We start from the raw sequence: 16209 nt of genomic DNA, 5'->3' as shown, positions 1-16209 counted from the left end.
TACGTTATAGGACATGGAAAACTTAAAAGTAGCTGCCTTGGAAGGTGGGATTAGTGGTAAAGAGAGTGGAGGGGGGACAGGAAGGAAGAGACATACTTGAAAAATTTTACTTTCTTTACTGTGGTTTCATTTGCATGTTTTTGTCAGGAATGTTTGGAATTCTAAATCCAATAGAGATATTGGAATAAGAGAAAACAGAAACAGACTCACAAACACAGAAAACAAACTTTTGGTTACTAAAGAGGAGGGGAGAAGGGAGGGATAAATTGGGAGTATAGGATTAACAGATACATACTACCATATATAAAATAGATAAACAGCAAGGATTTACTGTATAGCACAGGGAACTATATTCAATATCTTGTAATAAATAACAACAAAAAAGAATCACTTTGCTGTACACCTGAAACTAACACAATATTGTAAATCAGCTATACTTCAACTAAAAAAGATATTGGAGGGGACTTCCCTGGTGGTCCAGTGGCTAAAACTCCACACTCCCAATGCAGGGGCCCGGGTTTGATCCCTGGTCAGGGAACTAGATCCCACATGCCACAACTAAGACTTCGCATGTCGCAACAAAGATCCTGCACGCAGCAAGGAAGATCCTGCCTGCCACAGCTAAGACCAGGCACAGCCAAATAAATAAATAAATATTTTTAAAAATATTGGAATAAGAGATACCATTAAATGCTTAATGCTGTCCAATCCTCCTATTTAAAAAAAGTTTAAAATTTTACCAAGTGCCAAGCACCATACTTAGTTCCTGAGATATATTTCTCATTGGATCCTTAGGACAACCTTTTGCATATTGTTAGGTATGAAATATTATTATCTCACTTGACCCCAGACTTTTTTAGTGCAGCTTGTCTCTCCTCCCCCCACAGACTCATGTCCTTCCTGCAAAGCCCAGCTTTAATGATCTCATCTCATGTCCTTCGTACCCCACGAAGGTAGAGAGATGACGCTGTCCTCAAGGTGCTTACAGTCCGGGGAGGTGACAGACAGCAAAAAAACTACAATCTAGTGTTATAAGAATTCATGGTTTCATGGGGCTATGTGCAAAGCAGAGGGAGTTTAGGCAATGTGTTGAAGGCAGCCAAGGATTTCAGCAGAGAATACATTCTGAGCTGACTGATAAGAACACCAAGGAGTTTTTCAGGAGGATAAAGAAAGGTATGGTGATTGGAGATGGGGAGAGGGTATAGAAAAGGATTTGGGGCCTAGCACTTGACTCAGGAGGCTCAGAAGTGCCATATTATGTCAACCACAGTTCTCAAGTTCAGTGTAACTGGAGGGTCAAGTTGGCCTGAGGAGGGGGCAAAGGCAAGGGCGTGTAACTTGAAATTTAAGGCCAGATCATCAAAGCCTTTTTAAAAAAAAATGTATTTAATTAATTAATATATTTATGGCTGCATTGGGTCTTCTTTGCTGTGCGTGGGCTTTCTCTAGTTGCAGTGCACAGGCTTCTCATTGTGGTGGCTTCTTTTGTTGTGGAGCACAGGCTCTAGGCATGTAGGCTTCAGTAGCTGTGGCGTGTGGACTCTAGAGCGCGGGCCCAGTAGTTGTGGCATACGGACTTTGTTGCTCTGCATCATGTGGGATCTTCCCGGACCAGAGCTCTAACCCGTGTCCCTCGCATTGGCAGGCAGATTCTTAACCACTGAACCACCAGGGAAGCCCATCAAAGCCTTTTAAGTTGAGTAAAGGTGCTTACACTTTATCCTGTGAATGAAGCAAAGCTGTTAAAATATTTGAGCCTAGTATGTTAGAAAGATGGAAACGCCCTGAATGGAGCCGCTGTGGGAGATCCCTCCCGTACCCCCAGCTCTCCAAGCCTTGGCTCTGTGTGGTCAGGTCATTTCCACCCTAGGCTGGGAATTCCTTTAGGGCAAGGACCTATCTCATTCACCTGTGCATCCCAGCCCCCAGTACAGCACCTGTCATGCATGAGGTACTCAGTAGTAGGGGCCCACCTCGCTGGCAGAATGCTGGGTACCAAGAAGGTGCCGGAATAGTGAACGTAAAATAAAAAGCAAACCTTCATTTCTTCCCCAGCACAGGCTGGGCAGGGGTTCAGCCAAAGTCTGACCTAACTCTAAGGAGGTCAGAGAGGTCCTGGCCCCAACTCAGTCCCAGGGAGGTCCATGAAGAGTGGGAGAAGGAGAGGAGGTTGCTGACTAAACTGCAATGTGCTAGGAGAATTCGCACCTATTGTCTTTTTTCTATCCCTCCAACAGCTCCTAAATCGGAATTATTGTCCCAGCTTCCCGGACCAGGAAACTGAGGATGAGTGGTTCTGTAATTTGGTCAAGGTCACACAGCTGGTTGGTGTAGGAGGGGTGGAAGCTGGGTTCCAACCTTTTAACTAGTCAAAGCTCACTGGGCTCCCCCTCCTCCACCTGGAGAGGCATTATGGCACCTACTCCGTTTGCGTAACTACTTGAGTTGGCGGATACCGAGCACCGGGGCGCTGGGCGGGAAAGGCCGGCTCGCCCCGGCGGCGGCCGGGAGCCGCTCCCAGATTCGGAAGTTACGAAGTTTCCGTGCATTTCGCTCGCCTCCCTGCGCAGCTCGTCCCCGCTCCGCAGCAGTTACGCCGCTAGCGCAGCGGGGCTCAGGTGCTGCAGCAGGAGGGGGCCAGGCGCTGGGAGGAAGGCGGGGACGCAGTTTACGTAAGCGTCCGCTCGCAGGTGCATGCGGCCGCCACCAGCGTGTGCTCCCTGCGCGCTCCCAGGTGCGCAGTTGGCGCAGGCGGTGGCGCGGCACGGCGGCGGCGGGCGCTGGCAGGCGCTCTCAGGTGCGGCAGAGCGCGCGTGGAGGGGGCGCGCGGCGAGCGAGGGGGCGGGCTTTCCGTTTCCCAGCAGCCGCGGGGCCCGCCCCCCGGCCCGGCCAATGGGCGCCCTCGGATGCGTCACGTGCTCGCTGCCGCCGCCGCCGCCGCCGCCGCCGAAACGGAGACCGGAGCCGCGAGCGCCACCAGGGCAGCAACCGCCGCAGCCGCCGCCGCTGGGCTGAGGAGTCGGAGACGCAGGCGGACGAGGTGGCGGCGGCGGCGGAGCGGGAGCGGGGACCGGGAGCGGGCAGAGCGCGGCGGCGCGGGTAGGCTGCGGCGGAGGGGCAGGCGCCTGCGCGGCTGGCCGTCCCGGGCGGGCGGCGGTTAAGGCGGCGGTTGAGGCGGTTGGCGGTGCCGGCCCGGGCCCCGCATTGTTTGTTGTGCGTCCTTAGCAGCGGCGGCGGTGGCGGCAGCGGCGGCCGGGGCGGAGAGCGGGGAGCAATCCCGGCCCCCGTGGCTCCGGCATTGTGGCGGCCGCCGCCGCCGCAGTTGCGGTACCCCGGTCGCTTCGGGCAAGGGCAGCGGGCAGCCTTCCTCACCTTTGGGGGGCACAGCGTCCCGGCCCCGAGCGAAGGGAGGGCGTGGGCAGTGTGGGGGGACCCGGCACCGGGGGCTCTGGGTGGGATAGAGGACGAAGGGTTCTGGGCAGGTGTTGGAGGACGTTGGGGGCAGGGGCTGGGGGAGAGACTGCGCGGGGGCGGGTGGAGGGTGTGGGCAGATTTGGGGGAGAAGGAAGGGTGAGGGATCCGGCCCAGTGGAGGCTGAGGGCCTTCAGGCAGGTTCTGGGGACCCATGGGGGCCGGGGCGAGCGCGGAAGGGCTGGAAGGCGGTCGGGCAAATGGGGGGCAGCCCGTGGGGGTTCGGGAGGGTGTGAGGGAGGCTTAGGGAGGGCAGGGGCGAGTGTGATGGGAATGGAAGGAGAAGACTGGGGACTCAGGGGAGTCATGGAAGAGGCGATGTCCCGGCCGGGGCTGCGTGCGAGGGGCAGGGACTGGGGGCAAGATAATCAGGAAGACCGCGGACAAATGTGAAGGGAAATGCGGAGGTGTCTGGCTCGGGGACAGTGTGGCAGGGTGAGCGTGGAAAGGGTTGGCGGGGAAGGAGGGTGTCGGGGGGGGGTGTCTCTGGAGTGATGGTGAGGTGTTCAGGCAGGAGGTGCGGGAGGATAGGCCCAGAGGCTTCAAGAGACCTGTGAGAGGTGTGAGAGCAGTGTCTGGCCAGGAGGGAGGCAGGAGGGTGTTGAGGCTGGATAGAAGGGCCCTGCCAGGGGAAAGCATGTGAGGGCAGAAGGCAGGTATCTCTCTGGTAGCCGTGCTCAGGGGAGATGAGTAGAGAGCAGAAGGGGGAGGGCGTTTGGATCAGGGTCTGAGTTTGAGGGGTTTGACAGAGAAGTGGGGACAGTGGGAGAGAGTGATGGGGATGGAGAGGAGATGCTGGGGCATTTAGCGAAGAACAGGACAAGTGAGTGAAATGGAAGGTGTTCTTTTTTTTTTTTGGGGGGCCATGCCACATGGCATATGGGATCTTAGTTCCCCTGCATTGCAAGTGTGGAGTCTTACCCCCTGGACCACCAGGGAAGTCCCTGGAGGGTGTTCTTGAAGGAAGTATGGATGAAGGTGGGGGAGCAGCGAGAGAGGGGACTTCGGGGTTGGGGAGACCTTGGAGGGGACAGGTGGAGTGGAGTGTGTGTGAGGTGGAGGGCCAGAGGTGTGGGGGGAGGGAGATGTTCTTGGAGTGGCAGGTGAGGTGGGGAGGGGGAGCAGATGGAAGGAAATGTTTCTGGGGCAGCACTTGTGGAGGGAAGTTGGGGACAAGGAAAGAGGGGGGGTGGAGTGTGTGGGAGGGAAATCAGTAGAAGGACATGCTGTAGGGGATAGGTTTGAAGACAAGTATACAATATGTGCAGGGAGGGAAGCATGGGTTTGGGGGGCTAGATTTTGTCTGGTAGAGGGAAGGAGGTAGGTAGGGAATAAAGGGAAGGAAAGGGGGAAGACAGGATATCTTTGGGTAGAGGATGTAGAAGAATGCGTAGTGCCTGTAGTGGGGTAAGGAAAGGGTAAGGTGGGGATGTGTGTGGACATGTCTGTTACTAGAAAGGGGTAGGTTGTGTATTGGATTGGGCAGTGGTGGGGAAGTAGGAGGCCCAGGTTTAGAGCAGGAAGTGAGTATTCGCTGGAGAGAATTAGGAAATCAGATGGCTTCAAAAGAGTATGGAAAGAGCGGGTCCTGAAGTGTGGAGAGAGATTGGAAAACTTGGGGTCTTGAGAGATTAAAAGGGCCACAGTTTTTTAGGTCACTGTAAGTATACAGAAGGGCGGAGTGTAGAAGTTGGAAAAAAAAGAAACTAAAGAGGAGGGGATTAAATTCTGACCTTCACAGGAACTGGAGAGTGTGTGGGGTTGTGTGTGTGGATCCTGGAATGATGGTACTGGAAAATGGAGAACATTAAGCCCTTTACCATATATGAAAGTTCATGCTTCTAGGATCAGAGAGATCGTGAAGCCTGATTTTAGTTCCAGAATCCAGTGAATGGGGAAGGGATAAGGGAGACCTGAGTACACACTCCCAAATTTGGAGGAGTTGTGTGGTGTAGTATCGTCCTAGTGCATTGGCCAGATGAGTGGGCAAGTAGAAGAGCCATACAGAGTCAAGAGGAGTACACCAAGAGTGAACAGAAACAGAATTGCAGCAGGTGAAGGGCAGATGTCTTTGTGAAGATACTGCAAGAGAGCAGGGCCCAGCGTGTTTGAGGGCTGTGTCTCAGAGGGAGGAAGGGATACCTTGGTGCAGTGTCTCAGATACCCTGGTGCTTTCTGGGTAATAGGGCAGTTTTCAGGCATTTGAGTGATGTAATATCTGAGTCCCATGCTAGAGGCAGACAGAGGTAATGTACATTCAGCTTCTGAAAGTGGCAGGAATGGAGCTCTATGGCTCTTCAAGGTGCAGATAACAGATCCTTTGTTGTCAGCTTTTATCCCCAAATAGTTCATGTAAAATTTAGTTAGAGGCTTTTGGATTTTCTGGTATTTTAATTTAAGTTGAGGATTGCAGTGTTAGCTTTATTTAGGAAAGACTTCGTGGATTGTGTGGACATATGAAATAACCTTTAGGGGTTTGAGCACAGACATTTCAGCAGGTCTCATTCAGTGTTCTGTGGCTTGTGTTAGATTCTTTGGGATTTGGAAGGATTAAGGAAGCTGCTTTGAGACTGCCTCGGTAAGCAGGGTTTTCTACAATCTTGGAAAACGATTTCCCTTTTGACAGTTGAAAATTCAGTCTTGTCAGATTTTGCAAAAAAAATGATTTCATCATGTTGCAGAGATAACTTCAATTATTGCTTTGTGGGCTTCATGTATTGTATAATGTGGTACCTAGTATGATCTCAAATAAAAGGTCCTCTTTGGTACCTTGGGAAGCTTTCTGGGTTGATTAGTTTTCTTCTTTTATCCATTTAGGAAGTATCTAAATTCTAAGTTTGAATAATGCAGCCATTGTAAGTTCAAATAGTAAGTTTGAGTGGAAGTGGGAATCTTGCCTAAACATAATGAGAGCTGAGCAGAGCACCACATTTTAAGTAATCTGTATCTGTAAATATAAATATTTTAAAAATAAACTGGAAGCTAATCATTTTTAAAATTCAAATTTGAAGTGTATACTGAAGTGTATCATGAAGGCAGCAAAGTAACACTCTAAAGACATTGCTATAAGATTTTATTTTTGGAGGGCAAAGTTTTTAAAATATAAATGGCTTTGATTGAAACTCTTAGTGGTATTCTGAGATTTTATATATGTGTTGAATATAATTATAAGGATCATGTTTGACCCCTTTGGCTTCCTGGCAGAGAATTTGAGCAGTAAGATATAAGATTAATAGAGTGACCTTTGAAAATTCTCTCCCATATAACTATTGTTTCCTCCTTGTATTTGTAAAGTCCATTATGTTGGTTCATTTCATTGATTTGGCGCAAGCAGTACTTTCTTGTTCAGAATACTCAATTCTGGCATAGTGTTCTGATTATATGTATTGTTCCGTGAAGTTCTATGGTTTGGGATAATTTGTAGGCATTTTAAAATATTATCCTAAGTTTATGAACCAAGGAAAGCAGGTTGTTTAGACTTTGTAGGCTAAATAATTGGGTCTGGTTTTATTTTCACTGGTGACTTGCTGGACAAGATACTTAATCCCTTTGTGCTTGTTTCTCCTCCAGAAACCTGACTCTTTATCTATCTCCCATGAGAATTGAGATGGTTTATATAAAACAAGTTTAAACCTTTCACGAAGATTAGGACTATGTAAATAGGGGTAATAGATGTTATTTCTTTGGTTCTTTTTTTCCTTTTAGCCTGGTCAAATAATAATTAGTACTTCAGAGTTTGGCGTTAGTGGGTTAATTTGTAATGAGAAACTTGGATAGAGATGAAACTTCTGTGAATATCAGAGATATCTGCAAATTGAAGTTTGTTCATTCTTTACTGTCTACATATCTTTCCTGGCTCATTTCTGGTGCTGATTTGAATTCTTGAGTCAAGCAGAAACTTGTGAGAGACATTCTGAGTTCTAAGCATGAATTTCCAGACACAGAGTACTTTTCTCACTCAGTGAATTCAATTTTTAAATCAGGAATAATATAATTTCCCTATGTTTTTTGCAGGAAGTTGATTAATTCTGAGGGACTTGAACAGAAAAATGGGGCTATCGCTTCTTCTAGTGGCATTGAGCCTCCTTTTTCAGATTTATTGCATACTTTTTCCTTTTTTAAGTTTTAGTTAGCAAATAATTACCTATCCATTTCACATTTCCAAGCCCATTGACAGGTTATGCTCTATTTGAGGGGCAGTGATTTTCATTTTATTTTTATTTATTTATTTTTAAAATTTATTTATTTATTTATGGCTGCATTGGGTCTTCGTTGCTGCGCGCAGGCTTTCTCTAGTTGCGGCTAGTGGGGGCTACTCTTCGTTGCGGTGTGCGGGCTTCTCATTGCGGTGGCTTCTGTTGTTGCGGAGCACGGGCTCTAGGCGAGTGGGCTTCAGTAGTTGTGACACGTGGGCTCAGTAGTTGTGGCTCATGGGCTCTGGAGCTCAGGCTCAGTAGTTGTGGCGCATGGGCTTAGTTGCTCCGCGGCATGTGGGATCTTCCTGGACCAGGGCTCGAAGCCATGTCCCCTGCATTGGCAGGCAGATTCTTAACCACTGCACCACCAGAGAAGTCCCAGGAATGATTTTTAAATGTTTATTTAATGTTGTGTTTGGTTTATTAGTTGTAAAAAGCCTCCAGATCTGGTCTGTCTGATTGACATTGCAAAAATGTAAATAGTAAGTTGCTTTATTAGGCATTAATTTGCTTGAGCTTGGTAATACCCAGCCCTGATAGTCTTTCTATGCTAGCTGATCTATTCTTAATAGTTTACTGTCTTTTATAACATGTTTGGACACCATTACCCATCTTACTGCTCTTCTGCTTTCATTTGTTTTGCATAGACCCTTTTATTGGAAAATTGGTTGTTTTAAAAATTTTGTTCAGCTGTAGAAAAACTTTCTGACAGGTAATTATGAGAGGCTTCATAATTCAGTTTAATTTTAGAAAACTGTTTATTGAGAGATGTAAGTTAAATTTATACGTCAGTGAAAACAGAAAGGAATAAAGTAATGAGACCAGATTAATGGTAAGCTGAATATTTAAATGGTTTGAGCCTGAAAGACCTGCAAATCTTTAACTTTTAGGTCTTGCATTAAATAGTGAGGTGACCAAATGACCTGGTCTCTCACCTTCATGTCTTTTATTTCTTGTCCTGTGGGTCCTTTAAGTGTATCATTTTTGAGAAGTATGGTGTCTATCTCAACAATATATGTGTTGTGGAGTGAATGAAGCAGTCCTAAATTTTAGTTATTTGATATTCAAATTCTCTTAACTTATGACATAACTAACACTGTGTAGAACATCTGCTTTAGTTAACTTTAGCACAACTCAAAAGGGTGCAGTTGATTATATCAATAATTAAATCACAGCTTTGGGTTGTGTGACTTCATGGTTCATTTCCATTTGAAAAGTGAGAATTCTGCAGCAGGTTGTGTGACAAATTCTAAGGCATTTCTGGGTCATGGATAAGGTGTAGTTTCTTACTGCACCTGCAGAATTTCCTGTTCTTTGCAGCTTTCCAGGTGCCAGGGCTTTTCATGATATCCAGTTGGTTAGATCAGCATTTTGTTTATGAGTTGAATTTAACGATATTAATACCATTGACCTAAAGCAGAAAGTAATTGTCCTAAAGACTCTGTGTAGATTTTTATTTATTTTTTATGATGCTTACCTGTTTTGTCAGTTTACGTCAGCAAACACGTGCTGGCTTTAGGCTCAAAGGCATGTTTTGTGCCAGACCTGAGATTTCTTAATAGGGCTCAATAATATTGTTTTGAGTAAAGAACACGTCCTTCCCTAGATAGATTGACCCTTAATGTGAAAATGGAGTCTGTAATTTTGGTTACCTGTGTTTAGTCAGCCTAACTAAAAATCAGTACATTTTAAGACAGCTGGGTAGTGTTTTGTTTCTAAAAGGTAAGATGAAGGCAGTTCATTATTATTATTATTTTTTGTTGTTGCGGTACATGGGCCTCTTACTGTTGTGGCCTCTCCCGTTGCGGAGCACAGGCTCCGGACGCACAGGCTCAGCGGCCATGGCTCACGGGCCCAGCCGCTCCGCGGCGTGCGGGATCCTCCCGGACCGGGGCACGAACCTGTGTCCCCTGCATCAGCAGGCGGACTCTCAACCACTGCGCCACCTGGGAAGCCTGTTCACTCTTTTTTTAAAAATTTATTTATTTAGTTTTGGCTGGGTTGGGTCTTCGTTGCTGCGCACAGGCTTTCTCTAGTTGTGGCGAGCGGTAGCTACTCTTCATTGCAGTGTGCAGGCTTCTCATTGCAGTGGCTTCTCGTTGTGGAGCATGGGCTCTAGGCGCACGGGCTTCAGTAGTTGTGGCATGCGGGCTCAGTAGTTGTGGCATGCGGGCTCTAGAGCGCAGGCTCAGTAGTTGTGGCGCGAGGGCTTGGTTGCTCCGTGGCATGTGGGATCTTCCCAGATCAGGGCTCGAACCCGTGTCTCCTGCATTGGCAGGCGGATTCTTAACCACTGGACCACCAGGGAAGTCCCTTTCGGTTGTTTTTGAAGTAAGCTATAAATAACGCCTATAACGTCAAGTTTAGCATGGGAGGACAGATATCAAAAATAGTAGTGATGAGGCTTTTTAAAAGATGGTATCTTAAAAATAAGTATCAACTGTGATGCTTTCTGATAAGCCAGCTTTGTGGTAAGTGTTGTGGAGTTACACAAAATTGGCTTTTGAAATTGGTCAGTATTGTTTAGTAGTGTTGTTTATTTTTAGAGCTCAGGGTTCACATACCTGGACTTTGGTCCCTATGATAGTTGTGTAGGTGAACAGCAGAGTATTACATTTGAAGAAATTGGAGGCAAGAAGAGTTGACCCTGGAGCAGAGATAAGCAGGCTTTCAGAACACCCTTTCAGAAGTTGTATATCAAATTCCTGATAGTCCCCAAATTTGGCAAGGAAGGTTGATGGCTGCGGAAATTTGAAACCTGCCTCCTGCCTCTTTTAGTCAAGCACCTGAGTACAAGGCTTTTTAAGGGCTACCTGGAATAATGCTTGTCTTTCTTAGGAAACTCAGGGTCCTAGGATTATGCAGTAGCACTGAATCTGAGGGAAAGGGCTAGCACTTGGGTGGACTCTCCTTATAGGTATGCCCAGAGGTGACCCTATTGCAACATCGATTGCTCTATTGGGTAGTAGAAGAATGTTTTTGACACAAAAAGACTTGGCTCAGAGGTCTGATCCTGCTGTTTACTAGTCATAGATCTCTTTCCTCGTGTATAAAATTGGAATAAAACCCCTAATTTACAGAATTATAGTGAGGATTAAAGAAGATAAGAAAATTGTTTGTAAGCTGTGAAGCACATAACTTTCTTTGAAAGGAGGTTTGAGTAGAAATTAAGGACAGGCTTTGAAGTAATGAGCAATTTGACTCAGAGGACCTGGATTTTTTTTTTTTTTTTTATCATGGCATTTTCAGATGTACATAAAAGGGAACAGTACGGTGAATGTCCATGTACCCGTCATCTAGCTTCAACAATTACCAGCATCTTGTTGCTCTTGTTTCATCGGTCTCTCATTCACAATTTTTGTTGTTGTTTTTGCTGGAGTATTTACAGCAGATCTTTTTTTTTTTTTTTCCCCTGCAGTACGCAGGCCTCTCACTGTTATGGCCTCTCCCGTCGCGGAGCACAGGCTCCGGATGCGCAGGCTCAGCGGCCATGGCTCACGGGCCCAGCCGCTCCGCGGCATGTGGGATCCTCCCAGACCGGGGCACGAACCTGTGTCCCCTGCATCGGCAGGCGGACTCCCAACCACTGCGCCACCAGGGAAGCCCCTACAGCAGATCTTAGACATCATACGCTTTCATCCATAAATACTTTAGTGTGTATTTCTAACAGATAAGAACCTCAAAAAAAACCCCACAAAACTATTTTAACCCTCTAAATTAACAATAATTATCTAATACTAAGAAGGAGCTGAATTTGAAACATAGCTCTACCACTCACCAGCTTTGTGTGTTAATCAAATTACTAGCTCTCTGAGCTTCTGGTTCCTTATCTGTAACATAAAGATAATACCTCATGAAGTTATTTTGAGCTTAAATGAAATAACATATAAAATGCCTAACATGAAGTTTCTCAGTAAATGGCCCAGCCTCCTATGGCATGTGAATTAGAATTACGGGTTGCCCTCCTCCCTTCTTGAATATCCCAAAGAATAACAGTATCTGAAATTATTGCCCACTAACCTAGTGAAATTTCTCATCATTGAGCTATTTGACTCTTCTGGTGAAATTCTGTTAGCAGTTGAAATCATGTCCGTCTTCCTTCTTTCCTGCAACATCATTATTCTCCTGTCTACAGGCTCATTCCAGTCAGCATATATATGCTATTATTTAATCTATTATTTTTTTAAATGACCTTTTCTTGACCACACTGTCTCTTCTAGCTACAACCCAATTTCTCAACTTCTTGAAAAAGTTGTTTCTACTCATCTACAGTTTTCCTGTCTTCTCCTGAACCTACTGCAGTGAGACTTTAACTCCATCACCGTACTGAAACTGCTGTTGTCAAAACTACCAAGTTTAATTTTTACTTGATCTTTTAGCAGCATTTGGTGCGGTAGATGCCTCCTTCTTTGAAATACTTTATGCTCTGCTTTCTAGGACACCACACTCTGCTGGTGTTCTTTCTACCTCCTTGGCTTCTTCTCAGTCTCCTTTGTTGGTTCTTCCTCATTACTTCTACCTCTTAATATTGGACTGCCCCATGGGATCTCTGCTCTTTATTCTCATTCTCTTGGTGATCTCATTCAACCTCATGACTTTAAATACCATATATGTGCTGATGACTCCCAAAATTTTTATCTGAAACTCCAGGTTACTGCCTATTTTGATACCTCCACTTACATATTTCATTGACATCTCAGACTGAACTTGTCCTAAATCAGACTCCCTATTTCCTCTGCCCCTCTTGTCGTCTTCCACATCTTAGTAAATAGCAATTTCCTCCGTCTTTCCAGTTGCTCAGGCCAAAACTTGGAGTCATCCTTGACTCTCTTCCTCTCACACACATCTGACCCACCAGGCAATCTTGCTAGTCCTTTCTTCAGAATATATCCAGACTCTGACCACTTTTCATCACCCCTACTGAGCTGAGTATACATCAGCTCCTCTGAATTACTGCAGTAGCTCTTTTTGCTTTTGCCCCCTTATAGTCTGCTTGCAATACTGTAGCAAGAATGATCCTTTTAAAAAGGTAAGTCAGGTTTTTGTCTCCTTCTGGTCAGAACCCTTAGTGATTCCCCATCTTTTTCAGAGTAAAAGGTCAAGTCCTATCAAGGCTGTAAGTGATTGGATCCTTTCTTTCCTCTTTGTTTGTTTGTTTGTTTATTTATGGCTGCATTGGGTCTTTGTTGCTGTGCGTGGGCTTTCTCTAGTTGCGGTGAGTGACGGCTTCTCATTGTGGTGGCTTCTCTTGTTGTGGAGCGTGGACTTTAGGCATGCAGTCTTCAGTAGTTGTGGCTCGCAGGGTCTAGAGTGCAGGCTCAGTAGTTGTGGTGCACGGGCTTAGTTGCTTTGCGGCACGTGGGATCTTCCTGGACCAGGGCTCGAACCTGTGTTCCCAGCATTGGCAGGCGGATTCTTAACCATTGTGCTGCCACGGAAGTCCTCCTTCTTTTCTCTCTGACCTCTTACTTTTCTTTTTGCTTACTCCATTCTGACCACAGTGGCCTTCTTCTTGTTCCTTTAACGTGCCAGGCGTATTCCTGTCTCAGGTCCTTTGCATTTGCTGTTTGCCCTGCCTAGAATGCTGTTTCTCAGATATATGCGTGGCTCCATCCTTTTCAGGTCTTTGTGCATATCTCCCCTTTCCAGTGAGGCCTTTCCTTCCCACTCTGTTAAAATGGCAGTTCATCCGTTTCTGGCCCTCCCTAGCCTCCTTTTCCCAGCCTCTTTTTCTGCATACCACTTAAACTGTTTAACTTATAGTATATTTTCCTTGCTTATTTTGTTTATTGCTTTTTCCCCTTCACTAGTGTATAAGCTCCATAAAGGCAAGGATTAATGTTGGTTTTGTGTTCTGTAGATTCTAAAGCATCTAGAATAGTGCCTGGCACTAAGGCACTTGAGTATTTGTTCAGTGAACTATTCTTTTATTAGTTGTAGTCTATTACTTTGGTAAAGGATATTATAGTTGTAGTGTTTAGTTGGAATTTTGGTTTTTCCTATGGAATACTGTGCACCTTGATGTCTTTTTGATGTATTTCTGATTCTTCTGAATATCCTTTCTTCAGACTGCTAATAGGTTTTATTATTTATTCGTTATAATTTTGAGTACTTGTTATGTACTATGCTAGCTGCATTGGGAGATACAAAGATAAAACATAGACCCTGAACTTTAAGAGCTTACGGTCTATGAGGGGAGGTGATGGTATGATTTTGAGATATCTGTAAGATTTTTTTTGAAGTAAGTACTTAAAATGGTCCAGAAATTTAGAAGAGCAAGGAATTATTTCTGCTAAGGGGTATAAGGGAGAGACTTAAGAGAGGATGTGGTATGTGGTACCTGTGCTGAGTCACAGGAAAAAGTGGGATTAGATTATGAGATAATGCGGAAGAGAATTCCATACGGAGGGAATTGTGTAGGCAAAATAAGAATGCTCAACATTTCTATGGAAAAGAACAAGTGGTTTACTTAATTAAAGATAAGGGAATATGAAGGAAATTGGTAGAGTGTAAGTTTGGAGTGGAATATTGGAGTCACTTTTAGAGGCCTTGAATGTAAGAATGAGGAATTCAGACTTTTTTCTGTTGACAGTGAGGCTTCAGTGAAAGGTTTTGATTGAGCAAGAGTGGAGGGATGACATTAGAGCTACCTTTATGAAATTGACAACTTTATGTGAAAAGAGGCCAGAACACATACTGATTAAGATGCTGTTGTAACAGTTTGAGGAAAAAAGTGATAAAGGTAGTGCAAGTGGGTATAAAAAGGATGCCTTGGTACTGACGAAACTTGGTAACTGGATGTGAGGACTGAGCTCCAAGTCTACAAGGTTTCAAGCTTAGTTGACAGGCCGGCTGGGGTGTCCTGAAGAGAAGTCGGGAAGCCAGGAGAGGTGGGATCAGGGACAGGTTTAGTTTAGTTTTGGTATTGAGTTTGCAAGTGTGGTGGTGACGCCAGGTGATTATTGTTCTGATAGAAAGAAAGTCAGGAATCTTTTTGTAAAGGATGTGCATCTGTGGCTTTATGCCTTCATTTTTTTTTTTTTTTTTTTTTTTTGCCGTAAGCGGGCCTCTCACTGTTGTGGCCTCTCCCATTGCGGAACACAGGCTCCAGACGGGCAGGCTCAGCGGCCGTGGCTCACGGGCCCAGCCGCTCTGTGGCATGTGGGATCCTCCCTGACCGGGGCACGAACCTGTGTCCCCTGCATCTGCAGGCGGACTCCCAACCACTGCGCCACCAGGGAAGCCCCTATGCCTTCATTTTGATACAAATAATTGGCAGAAAGAGAAGTAAGATTCAATTCTGAATCTATTATTGAGGTCTGAATCTAGATAATTGATTTGGGAAACTTCTGATAAGTCATCCAAACTTTTCTTTTGATTTGTAAGTGGCTCCACTTGTTTCACTAAGTTTGTTAGATAAGCTGCTTTAAAGCACTTCAGCAGCTTGATACAACCTAAATGTTATCCTTTGAGTGTCCCTTTACTGCTGATTCACTGGCTGTGGATATCTAAGGAGTGTCTGTCTTACCCCTTTGAAAACAACAGAATGGGAGTTCCGAACTAGTTACCTCGATCACTTTGTTGAGATCACTTTGAGTTAAAAGATTTGCATGATCATGCCATAGCCCTCTTTTTTCCCTTAGGACTTAGCGGTGTATTGGAGGAAGACAAGCCCTCTATGCTAATTAATGGCAGTTAAGGTGTTAGTTGCCAAACCATTTCTTTAACAACCTAGACTTAACAAAATACCAGAAGATATCAGAGGATTTAGCTTCTATTCCAGGCAAATTCAAGAACAGAATAAAGTCCTTTTAGATTTATATCCTTTTAAAGAGCCTTGTAGCAGGAGGAGTTTTTGACCCCAAGGTTATTTATAGGAAAAAATTATTTGCAACATACTTTGATTAATGTATACAATTTTTATTTATAGGCTAGCTAATGATGCGTGATATTTATATTTCTATACTTAATGCATTTTTATTTTTAAAATAAATTTATCTATTTATTTTTGGCTGCGTTTGGTCTTCGTTGCTGCACACGGGCTTTCTCTAGTTGTGGTGAGTGGGGGCTACTCTTCGTTGTGGTGCGCAGGCTTCTCATTGCGATGGCTTCTCTTTGTTGCGGAGCACGGGCTCTAGACACGTGGGCTTCAGTAGTTGTGGCACGTGGGCTCAGTAGTTGTGTCTTGAGGGCTCTAGAGTGCAGGCTCAGTAGTTGTGGTGCACGGGCTTAGTTGCTCCACAGCATGTGGGATCTTCCTGGACCAGGGCTCGAACTCGTGTCCCCTGCATTGGCAGGAGGATTCTTAACCACTGCGTCACCAGGGAAGTCCCCTTAATGGATTTTTAAATAGTTGAATAAAAAGACATCATTGAGTTTGTTAGTTGAAAACTTGCAGTTCACCAGCTTGGTTTCGAATGATGTTGAGCTTACCACATTAGTCATCTCTGAATTCTCTTCCTTTGTGCTTAGATCATCATGTCAGTGAGTATGATTTTGGCAATATCCTTATGGAGCCTGTTCTTGTTTTCCAGTAGAT

General features: G+C 45.4%; 1 protein-coding gene across 2 annotated transcripts in view; it reads left to right on the top strand.

Annotated features, from left to right (window-relative positions):
- The first annotated feature begins 2955 nt into the window (after positions 1 to 2955).
- Positions 2956 to 16209, top strand: part of STRBP (spermatid perinuclear RNA binding protein) — a 135987-nt gene continuing 122733 nt past the window's right edge. The window contains exon 1 of one of the 2 annotated variants that reach the window (XM_029201918.1): positions 2956 to 3102. The gene's annotated coding sequence lies outside the window, so the exon portion shown is untranslated. Of the gene's footprint in view, positions 3103 to 3733; positions 3910 to 16209 lie in introns of those variants that run through there. The other variant, XM_029201919.1, reaches the window with a different exon arrangement.

The sequence above is a fragment of the Monodon monoceros genome, unplaced genomic scaffold (genome assembly GCF_005190385.1).
Source record: "Monodon monoceros isolate NGI ecotype Baffin Bay Population unplaced genomic scaffold, NGI_Narwhal_1 Super_Scaffold_5, whole genome shotgun sequence".
In the NCBI taxonomy this organism is placed as follows: Eukaryota; Metazoa; Chordata; class Mammalia; order Artiodactyla; family Monodontidae; genus Monodon; species Monodon monoceros.
This window is presented reverse-complemented; position numbering and strand designations above follow the sequence as displayed.